This window comes from Oncorhynchus tshawytscha, linkage group LG28, assembly GCF_018296145.1.
Source record: "Oncorhynchus tshawytscha isolate Ot180627B linkage group LG28, Otsh_v2.0, whole genome shotgun sequence".
NCBI lineage: Eukaryota > Metazoa > Chordata > Actinopteri > Salmoniformes > Salmonidae > Oncorhynchus > Oncorhynchus tshawytscha.
In genome coordinates, this window is record NC_056456.1 from 1,350,628 (window position 1) to 1,361,918 (window position 11,291).

At 48.8% G+C, this 11,291-nt stretch overlaps 1 non-coding gene and 3 pseudogenes across 1 annotated transcript; all 4 read right to left on the reverse strand.

Annotated features, from left to right (window-relative positions):
- Positions 1-596: 596 nt before the first annotated feature.
- Positions 597-9,874, reverse strand: LOC121841227 (annotated as a pseudogene).
- LOC112246268 lies at positions 4,742-4,913 on the reverse strand (annotated as a pseudogene).
- A 575-nt stretch (positions 9,875-10,449) lies between the features above and the next one.
- LOC112246270 lies at positions 10,450-10,566 on the reverse strand. Its single transcript, XR_002952891.1, has one exon. It is a non-coding gene; the product is annotated as a U5 spliceosomal RNA (small nuclear RNA).
- A 323-nt stretch (positions 10,567-10,889) lies between these two features.
- Positions 10,890-11,053, reverse strand: LOC112246269 (annotated as a pseudogene).
- Between the last annotated feature and the right edge of the window lie 238 nt (positions 11,054-11,291).

Sequence of the window (11,291 nt, forward strand, 5' to 3'; positions counted from 1 at the left end):
AGATCAGATGAGATCGCAGACCAGGCTAGCAGGCCACCCCAGCTAGCAGACAACACAAAACTGAAGACACTGGGAGGAGCTAAGGGAAAACAAAATGAAATACAGGAGAGGGGAAATGCAAAATAGAAAAACAAAATAAAGAAAGAAAGGAAAAGGAGCAGCGGGCCTGTAGTCTACCACCGAGACCACCTCCTTACTCAGGACAAAATAAAATAATTGTGAAACAGAACAACAATAATACACTTAACAAAATAACTCCAGCCTATGATCGCCTCTCCGATCAAATGCAGCAACTGTCATAGAAAATACACACAGAACAGATTATTAATATTACTATTATTTAAGTGTCGTGACATTTCCCTTTAAAACAGCTCATTTATATTTGTAAAACATTTATACACATAAAAACAGCATTTGAATATTACATTTTAAATTGTTAGTCTATGTTAAAAACAATAGAAACAACCATGAATAAATGTATTTTTTCTTGTAAAACATCCAAATCTGTAAAAGCCATTTCAATTGTGTACAAATGATTTAACAAAAGTAAAACATGTTTAAAAACAAACTTTGTTTAAAAAAGTGCTATTCCGAATTCAATAACCGTCCTGTCCTTCGGGGCCCAGAGGAGATCCCTCCCCTAGGCGCATCGCCCTAGGCGCCGCAGCGCTGTCAGGCCGGGACCTTGGGTGTTGTGGGGAACCCTTCGCCTTGGGTTGAGGCCCCCTTCTGTACCACCCCAGGTCTACCATGGCTACCATGGCCACTGCCTGGGGGGTGGACACGACTCGTTTTGCCACCAGCAGGTTGTGGGAGGACCACAGTGCACAGTGAGCTCTGCACTCCCAGAGCACCACAGTCCCCTCACCATGCCCCGGGACTGCATAACGGCCCTGACCTGGAGGATCTCGTGGGTGACAATACAGGACAAGTCCCGTTGACGGTTCAGCAGAGCCGGATGGGCCACGTTGTGCCAAACCGTTGTGGGCTCGCCTGTAGCAAGCCCGTGCACTGGACACACTGGTTCCCGCTCCTGCAAAAGAGAGAGAAGATAGCTCAAACGGTTACTGCCTCTTTTTTCAGTTAAAAATGTCTTAACTTCTGGAGCTGGGTATAGTGTGCAGAGAGCAGGAAAGAGACTGGGGCTCGCAGGTCGACTGGGATCAGCCTCAAGGTTCTGAGGTAAGATCCCAGCCAGAACTGCGTGAGGGCCTGGGTCTTGTTGTTGACCGGGGAGGTGGCAAGAGTCAGATGTAACGCTGTGTAGCGGCTGCCCAGGAACAAGTAGAGGTCAGGCAAGCCTTTTACCCCCTTGGACCTGGGCCTCTTGACCACTTCCCTCTCAGCCTCTCCCACTTGCTTCCCCACAGGAAGTAAAACTGCATCTGTTCCAGTGCTAAAAGAGTTCTTCGTGGGGGGATAAAAACAGAACTGATTAAAAATCGAGTTTCTGTCTTACTGTCCCCAGGATCCCACTCCATTTGATGGTCTTCGATCATAAGTCGTGTAAGGAGTCATACTTACCAAAAACAGCGTTTGGTTTTCAAGTCTGTGTCTTTGTGTTATCAAACGCGACAAATTCCGGCTGAAATGCAGCCAAAATTCGAGGGGTTGCGCATCAAAACTTCAAAATTACATATTATATGTCGACTAAACTGGTCAAACTAAGTGCAGAATCAAGCTTTAGGATGTTCTAAACGTGCAAAACAATTCTCAACTCGAACAGACAAACTGGCATCGTGTAGTGATTCCTGGAACAAAGGCCACTCCAGGCGCAACGCGCGCATGAGAGTGCATGTGTTTTCACGTGACACCAAGGTTTTTGCCCGCCAAAGGGTGAGGGAGCGCGCGATTTTCACAATGAAATGCCCCATTGAAAGGAGACATCTCGCCGAAGACATAGAAACTGTTCCCAGATCCGTAGCTGGTTGGGAAGGGTGGGGGCGATGACGTCAAAGTTGGCCCAGCTTTCCTGATGAGAGATAGTTTTGGAGAATGGCTGCCCTATGAGTTCTGCTTTACATACAGACATAATTCGAATGGTTTTAGAAGCTTTAGAGTGTTTTCTATTCAATAATAATAATTCTATGCATATATTAGCAATTTTGGACAGATTTGTTTTCTGTTTACTATGGGCACGCAATTCCTCCAAAGGTGGCAGTATTGTGCATAGCCTTAACAGGTTTTAAAGAGTGTTAGAACCATTCTGAGTGTTAGAACCTTAGTAAAAAGTTTACAGTCAAAATTGAAAAGGGTAATCGGTCTCCAGTTTGTCTTGTGTAAAAGAGTCACAATCCCTACTCTAAAACTGTCAGGTAGTTTGTCAAGTTGTTCAAAGTCAGTAAAGACAGACGTTTGTTGGCTAAGACATCCCAAAAGTTCAGATAAAACTCCAAGGGGAGGCTGTCCTCCCCTGGTGACTTACCCCTCTTAAAATGTTTCAGTCCTTTATCAATTTCTGTCATTGTCAGGTCTTTTGTCAGGTTGTCTGTGTTGAGTAAGGTCCTGTCAATGTATGTTAAAATGTCCCCCATAGTTTCCTCTCACACATATTTTACTCAACAGTTCCCCATAAACATCCTCGACTACTTCTTTTATTCCCTCTATCTGTTTTTAAAACCCATCTTTGTTTTTAATCCTGTCATTGTCCTACCCTTTCTAACTATTTTCTTAAAGTGCCACGTACACTTCTCCCCTTCTAATTCCCTCTCCTTACTTCTTAAAATAACCCCCTACTTTTCTGTTTTGCTAAAAATGCCATTTCCTTCTTTAATTTCATGGTTAAAATCAAAGACATCAGATGATTAAAAGGTTTTATTAAACTCTCAGCAAAAAAACATAACCACAATAAAACAAACCACCACAAATACCCAAAACAAGGCATTTAAATCACAAAACAAACGAATACCCAAAATTATAACCCAAGGGAGCACCGTCCCTTCCTTAGGCGACCCGCTAGGACATGGGCTGCCACCTTGTAGTCTGCGAACAATAGCGTAATGGGCCTGTAGTTCCCTAGGTTTCCCCTTTCTTGAAAAGCAGTGTCAAGACCCCAGAAGCCCTGAATCATACACTCTGACACTGCGGTTAGATTAAGAGGAAGTTAAGCTTTTAAATGATGTTAGATACATGTATTTACAATAACGTTTAATATTACGAATTGTGCATTTAGTATCCTTGTGATATGCTATTTCACTGGATGCTAGCCTAAGCGGGACGCTAATGTCCCGCATAGCCTAGAAAAGAGGTTATTAAATAAACCTCTTGTAAAAAGAACCTGGAAGGAGACACAGGAAAGGTACTGAAACACCCCTTTCTTCCCCATATCCCTTAATCCCCTTACATTCACTGTTACTACTGTAAAAAGGGCCATACAAAGGAAGGAACTAAACAAGATCACCCAGGGTCTCAATGCAGTCTCTCTCAGACAGGAGCCACCCCCATCCCAAAGCCATTCACCCCTTCCAGGTAACTGTTCGGCAGGGCTGGAAAAGGAGTCCACACAGGTTTGTACCTGTCCACAGACCTAGGATGCTTGCACAGGACTGGAAGAGTGGTCTCCCCCGGACAGTACCTGTGCACAGTCCATTGAATCCTCCTCAGGATTGGTGTCCATCTCCGAGGTGCCTGTCCCAGGAAGCACAGGAACCAAACAGGACCCCTGGACCTGATCCCCAGACCACCCCATCAAGGCTTCAGAGACCGCCAGCGCAAGAACCTTCAAAACAACTGGATCCTGGGTCTCAGCCCCCACATGTGACCCTTCATCCCCGGTATCAGGGTTCAGCACTGTAAACCGGTTGGAGATGGCCACCAATGGCCTCCTGTGCTTTCCACCGCCACCCGGTCAGTGACCCTCCTCTTCTTTCTTTTCCCCTTGTACACCATCCCGGACTCTCTATTGTCCTAAGATACCTACCCAGTCGACCCGCTAGCCGAAGACAACCTCAGCTTTCACGAAATGGTTCGGGTAGCCGAGTCGTCTGACATTTCACTCAGCAGACCATCCTCCCAGGCTCCAGTCAGCAGCTCCATATCCTCAAGTCCCCTTCGGACCTCCTTGACTGCAGCTTCCCCTGGGGCTTTCGCCGCTGCTGCCACTCAGATTTCTTTAAGAACTTACTCTTTTGGCCTGAGAGGAGAGCCTGCAGCACCTTCCTCGAGGCCATCACCGGCTGCCTCCGCATAGGTCCATTGTCTATTTGGGCAGTCTTTAAACAAGTGGCCCTGCTTCCCACAGCCATTGCAGACTTGCGCCTTGACCTGGTTTCCCACAGTTTCTGCACTTCAGCAGGTTGCACCCCGTGGCCAAATGACCGAAGCTACGGCAGTGTCTGAATAAAACAGGTAATCCCGGTCCGCTCCAATGGAGAAATAGGCTGGTGGGTGAACCAACTTATCGACTCCTTCTGGATCCCTGTTCAGTGCGACACGGAACTGTCTCCTCCCTGACCAGATCCCGTAGGTACCGTACCCCAGGACTCACTTTCCCAAACCGGCATAGGAAAGCCCCGAATTCTGTCATCTCCCACATAGGGATTGTAAATGTGCACGGTGATGATCTTTAAATCCAACTGGCACAAGGGGAAAACCTGAATGTTTGGGAATGGCACACTGGCTGCCTTCTCTTTGCAGGTGAAATGGTGGGAAACGTTTGAATGTTTCTTCTCTCTTTCCTTCACTTCTTCTGCTAGCTTTTCACATAGCTTTGTGTATTTTTTTCCCCTTGACAATGGGAGAAAAGTGTTGCACCGTTCCCGGAGGAACTGCAATACCGGGTCGATGCGTGGACCGGACGGAACAAGCCCCATTTCCGACTCTGTTTGAAAAATCCATTTAATATGTAGTCCCCCGATGGGGGACGTATCAGATATTAAACTGATAAGAACAGATTTTCATTTTTTAAATTTTATTATTTATTATAATCAGTGCCATTCATACAATACAAAATTATAGTTATCATTCACTCTCCATCCATTGCATTTTTAAATAACCGAAGAACACACCAAACAAAAACAAAACCTCAGGGGAGCATCTTCCCTCCCCGTCAAACCTAACCACTACCTTTCCCTATCACCCCATCCGTAATCTATCCCCTTAAACCATCTAAATCAATGCCAGCCCTAAACCCCCCTTCCACCTCTCCCAGGCAGCATGCTGCCCCCACTTCCTCTCCTCCCACTTCATCCTCTCCCTCAAATCTCCTTCCACCCTCCTCACTATTCCTTCTAACCCCCAATCTCTCCCTGTCTTAACCATGTTCTGACTGGCTTCCCACAGTCCTCGTTTAAAGAGACTCATGAGAAGCCAGAGCAGAAACCTGTCCCTATCCGTAACTCTCGCTCTCACTAGACCTCTCTCTAACTTTGCCCACGTCAATACAAAATCCCCTCTAACCATTCCTAACAGCACCCGTGCACTAGCCCATACTACTCCGGCAAAGGCACAGTCCCAAAAGGCATGGCGCACAGTCTCCTCCCTGCCACATGAGGATCTTGGACTGGTGGGGGATCGTACCAAACTATGCCGGTACATGATAGAACGTACCGGCAAGCACTTGTGGAGGCTCAACCAATTCAGGTCCTTGAGCCTGTTGTCCAGGCCCCGTGCCTGCACTCCCTCCCAGACCACTGCCGGGACGCCGACTACAGGCGCCGGACTCCCTGCCCGTCTGACCTCCTCGTACAGGTGCCTGTGATCTAAACATACTCGGGCAACTTCAACCTCGGGGTGCGCACGCAGCCACTTGGCAGCATGGCCAAAGTGCCACGGCAGCTGTTCCGCCCGAGGACCCGTGTTAGACCACACCATTACGCTTCTCGCCTGATACGATAAGAACACCCGCAAAAGGTAACCGGACGGGTGTATCACCAGATGAGCAAGCTCCGTCAACAGAAAAGAAACAAAAATTGTGTGCAGCTTGAGGGGGAGATGTGGTACCCCCCTACCTCCCCGATGGGACAGAGCATGCGCGCCCTGGCAACCCTCTCGTACCTGCCACACCACATGAACTGAAACACAACCTCCACTAGAGGCATCCTCAGACAAGCCGGTAATGGGTAGATGTACGCCAGATACAAAAGAGATGGCAATACATCCACCTTTAGGACCAGGACCTTGCCCATAAAAGACAAAGACCTAGCCTTCCACATTGCCAGCTTCTTCTGTACCACTGCGATACCCATGTTCCAGTTCAGCGTCGCTGAGCCAGAGGTCTCAAAATGGACCCCGAGAATCCTCAGGGCCCCCTCACAGAGAGATAACCCCCCGGGCACATCCGTCCTGCCGCGCCATCTTCCGAAAAATTTAACGGAAGACTTTGCGTGGTTCAGAACCGCTCCCGACGCTCGGGTGAAGTCCCCAATAATGGCAAGGGACCTTGTCAGGCACGAGTCCTTGCAAAGCAGCAAGGAAGTGTCATCGGCGTACTGCGTCAACTTGACGCGCATACCACCGCTTCCAGGGATCAACAAGCCCTCTGCCCTAATGGCAGCCCCTAGAGGCACCATGTACAGAACAAAGAGGAGAGCCGAGAGCGGGCACCCCTGCCTGACCCCTGACGAGAGGTCAAAAACGTCACCCATGTGACTATTTACACTCACTCGGCACCCCGCTCCGACATACAACGTATGGATCCATCCTATGAACTTCTCCCCAAATCCTAATCTACCTAACACCCTGAATAGAAAATATCTATTCACACGATCAAAGGCTTTCGCCTGTTCTAGCGCTGCTACCATTAAAGGCAGCCCTCTAGCTTCAACCCAAGCGATGGGGTCCCTGATCCATCTAATGGAGCAGCCCTCTACCCCACACGTCTGATCCTCGTGGACGATGTAGGGAAGGGCTGTGCGCAACCGGTCTGATAAAACCTTTGCAAGTATCTTGTAATCTACGCACAGCATGGTCAACGGCCGCCAGTTGCCAAGGTCAGTTGCTTCCCCCTTCTTATAAAGAAGTGACAGTACACCAACAGCCATTGATCCCCCCCAGTACCCCCGTCTCAAGGATGGCCTTCAAGACTTCGAGGACCACTGGTCCAAGTATACCAAAACTTGAGGTAAAACTCAGCCGGCAGCCCATCCATCCCAGGTACCTTCCCTTTTCCCATCCTCCTAAGAGCGCTCTCAACCTCTTCTAGTGAGATCTGGGCCTCCATCACGTCTCTAATGTCCTCCGGCAACCGCTGGGACAAGTGTTCTAAAAACACATTTCCCTGCTCTACATCTATTTTCTTTTCCTTAAAAAAATCTTGAAAATGATCAGTTGTCACCCTGACCATTTCCTCTGGTTTTCTAACTATACTACCATCTTCTTCTCTAACGCCATGAATTACCTTCCTACTCTGCCTGGCCCTAACCGACTTAAAGAACATAGCAGAACAAGTCTCATTATGTTCTAAAAAGCCATTATGCGCACGCTCTAGGAAAGCTCGAGCCTTTCGCTCCTGCAGCTCCCTGAGCTGCGCCTTTAGGGCTGCGGATCTCTCCCAGTCAATCGACCCACCGAGGTTGCCTGCCTCATACTCGAGTTTAATTAACCTTTGGATACGATCCACCTACCTCCTTTTTTTCCTCTTACAATATCCTATTATAAACGCCCTAATTCTCACCACTCTAACACCCCCTCGCACATGGACTGGAGGCCTTCAAGCCCCCGAAAGAAACCAAAAAAGGTGTCAACGAAAGCTTGCTCCTCCAGCACATCCCGATCAAGTCGCCCAGACAACTGACCCAAAGACCTGGATAGAAAAATGTAATAGAGCCTCCGCTCAACCCCCCCCCCCGGAGTTGTGTCATGTAGAATGGGCCATTGTCAAAGCAGTGTGCATGGCAAGCCATTAGCACGGTGATAGCGCCTGCACTGCTATCCCCCCTACCCCTAAATCTATATTAAAATCACCCCCTATCACTAATTGCCTATTTGTGACACACAGGGGCGCCAGACAGTCCACCATCTCCCTCCTGTCTGCCACCACCTGTGGCCCATACACCACCACCAATCTAAACTTACAATCCCTTATCGTGACATCCACCCCTAAAACCCTCCCCTGCATAACAACAAAAGAACCCTCCACCTTTACCTCCCTGTGCCCACACAAAATCCCTACCCCTGTTGAGTGCACCCCTCCTATACCCCAATGCGATTCTCCCTTATCCCACTCCCTCCTAAATCTATTAACATCCCCTCCATCCCTCAGATGAACCTACTGTAAAAAAAAATCAAAGCCCACACCCTCCAAATAACTAAAAACAGCCCTCTTTACAAAATCCCTTAAACTAACAAACTTAAACCTTAAAATTAGACCCCATAATACAAATAATACAAATAAACCACCTTCACCCAAATACTAAACCCAAACAGAAAACAAAACAGGAGGCTCACCCGATGCTCCGCTGCTTCATCACATCCGGCAGGGATGTCTTCTCCTCTCCTGACGTCCCCCCGTCCTCCTCCATCTCTCCAACCCAGGATGCAGGCATGGTGTTAAATCTTGGAGTGCCCTGCATCCCAGGTTCCCCACCAACACTCTCCACTCCCTCCCAGAAGGCTGCTTGGCTGAGAGTAGGGGAACCCATCTCCCCAAACAGGAGTTGGGATCCCCCCCCGGACAAACAGCCCTGATCCATACCCTGGGCCTCACCATCCACCAAAAGACAAGGTGCTGAGGAGAAGAGCGAGGTCAAAGAAATATTTCCCTCCCCCATCCCTCTTTTGGCTACCCCCTCCCCATCCGCACCCCCTCCCCCCACTGCCTGCCGAGCCCCCTCCTCTTCCCTTTCTTTTTTTGGTGTAGGAGGTAATGGGGAGACACCACCCCCTTCCCCGCTAGCTCCTCCACCATTTCCCTCATTTCTTCCACTAGGAAGCTGGACAGGCTATCCCCCATACCCGCACTCCCTCTCCCCCTCCTCCCCCTCCACCACCAATCCCTCCACTGTTGTTCTTTCTCGCTCTTCCCCTCCCTTGCTTCCCTTCTCCTTTCCTTTTTCTGCTCCCTTATCTTCTCCTGCCCCTCCTCTTCCTGCTGTTACTCCTTCCTCTTCTTTCCGATCGACTTTACCTTCTGGGCCTGCGCTCTGGGCCTGAGATGGTCTTCCTCCTCTTCTCCCCCATCCCCTCCAACTGCAGACGCGTATGACCGCTGACGAGCCGGGCAATCCCGCCACAGGTGCTTTGTAGATCCACACCCGTGGCAAGCCTTCGGCTCGTCACAGTCCTTGGACTCGTGCTCCCCAGATCCACAAAATCTGCACTTTCTAGTGCTGCACGAGGCCAGGATGTGTCCGTAGGCCATACAGCGCCTGCAAAAAGGGGGCTGACGTGCATAGTACAATGTCCCCCTGTCAGCCCCCAGGGAGAACATAGCTGGGGGATGAAGGTACCCACCTATTCCCTTAGGGTCTTCTCTTAGGAGGGCCTGGAAGCCTCTCCTCCCGTTCCAAAAGCCCAGCGAATCCTTGAGGTGCCTTACTGAGGAGACATTATCCATATATCTCCCCAGAAAGGCCCTCACCTCCTCATCCTTGACGTAGGGGTTGTAGATATTGACAGTTACAACCCCCAAATTGTTCCTAGCCAAGTTCTTCACCTCATACAGGCACATCGGCTTTGTATCTCCCACCTCTCTCACTTTTTTAAGCATCTCATCGTGCTTGCTCTCCGTGTAGAAGACCACATCAAATGTTCCATCCAGCGAGTTGCTTTGAAGGCAAAACACGTCCTTCACCGCCAGCTTCAATATTCCAATAAGTATTGTTCTCCCAAACGTCTCCCTTCGAAATGGCTCCACATCCTTTTCCCTCCAAGCAAAACGCAGGGTATTTGCCAGTCCGATCCCCGGGACCGACCCATTTGACGACCTCTGCGCCATCTCTGCAAGGAAAATGACGCTCTCCTCCAGCCAAAAAAAACCCAAAACAATAATAAGGGAGAAAAAACAAAAACTTCCATTATTTGATCAAAAAATCTAAACTTTTTACCGCCCTCCTACTTCGACCTTCTGACTCAGCGAGTTCTGGGGCAACTCAGTACCAAGCTTGATCTGAGCCAAAAGGCCGATAACCCACAAATGGAACCCTGCAACCGCCGGGCACCCGGTGGTCTCGACAGACCTCAGCGGGTTGGCAAAAGCCGGCTCCTACCTCCCTCCCCCCCACCCAACGTTTCCCCGGCGACAGGCAGGTGTTTTTTTTTTAAGTCGCTAATGCGTCTTTAAGTCACTAGCTCTTCATGCCTAGTGCCACTATTTGTTCAAAGACCTCGGCAAATACGCCAGCCAGTCGTCATCGGGCTTGAACTCAATTGCTGAGCGACGACTTGCTTCTAGTGGAAAAATACGCCCGCACGCCGGTCAGCCAGCCAGCCGGCTTGAAGTCAAACGCCTTAGCAAAAAGTCTCGGCGGCGGCGGTGTCATCTCTGTCAATTTCTCTTGAAACAAGATACCGGGCTCTGCAAGAAGCAAAGCCGCTCCAAAAATACGTTGAACTCGTAAGTGTTCCTCTCCACGGAAGTCTTTAGTAAAAGGCGAAAGGCTTGTGTGTAATAAAGAGAAACCAGAGTAGTATGGAAGTCAGAGGTCGGGGCCCGAGACACACTCTGTGCACTCTAAGGTCTGGTTCCCACGGGTGGTCCCGGAACCCATTCTTCCAAGTTTTCGAGGGCTGTGGGTCAGAGAGAGAGAGACAGAGAGAGAGAGACACACACACACACCACTATCCTGGCCAATTTATTTGATTTTTTAAAGTAAAATGGAGGGAAACCAGGGACCCCATTGAAGGGCGCTTCGCCCTTCTTTCAGTTTGGATGTTTCTTTCCTTCTCTTCTTCTGCTAGCTAGCTGTTTACATAGCTTGGTGAAATTGTATTTTTCCTTAACAACGGGAGAAAAGTGTTGCACCGTTCCCGGAGTTACTGCAATACCGGGTCGATGCGTGGAGCAAGCCCCATTTCCGACCCCCTGTTCGAAAAATCCATTTAATATGTAGTCCCCCGATGGGGGACGTATCAGATATTAAACTGATAAGAACAGATGATGATTCAAAAAATGTATTCTTCCTTTCATACATCATAACTGTGAACAATTCACACATTTATAACCATCCCATACAGAATGTTTTTACAACAAAAAACACTGGTTTTCAAAACGTTGTACCACCCCATCATAACATACACCACAATCTATTTCACAGTTGAAAAATCATCACGTCAATTACATTTTCTAACCGACTGACATTTCCCCCCATCTCGATTTATGATACATGGAAACATAAACACAGGGTATTGGTGTT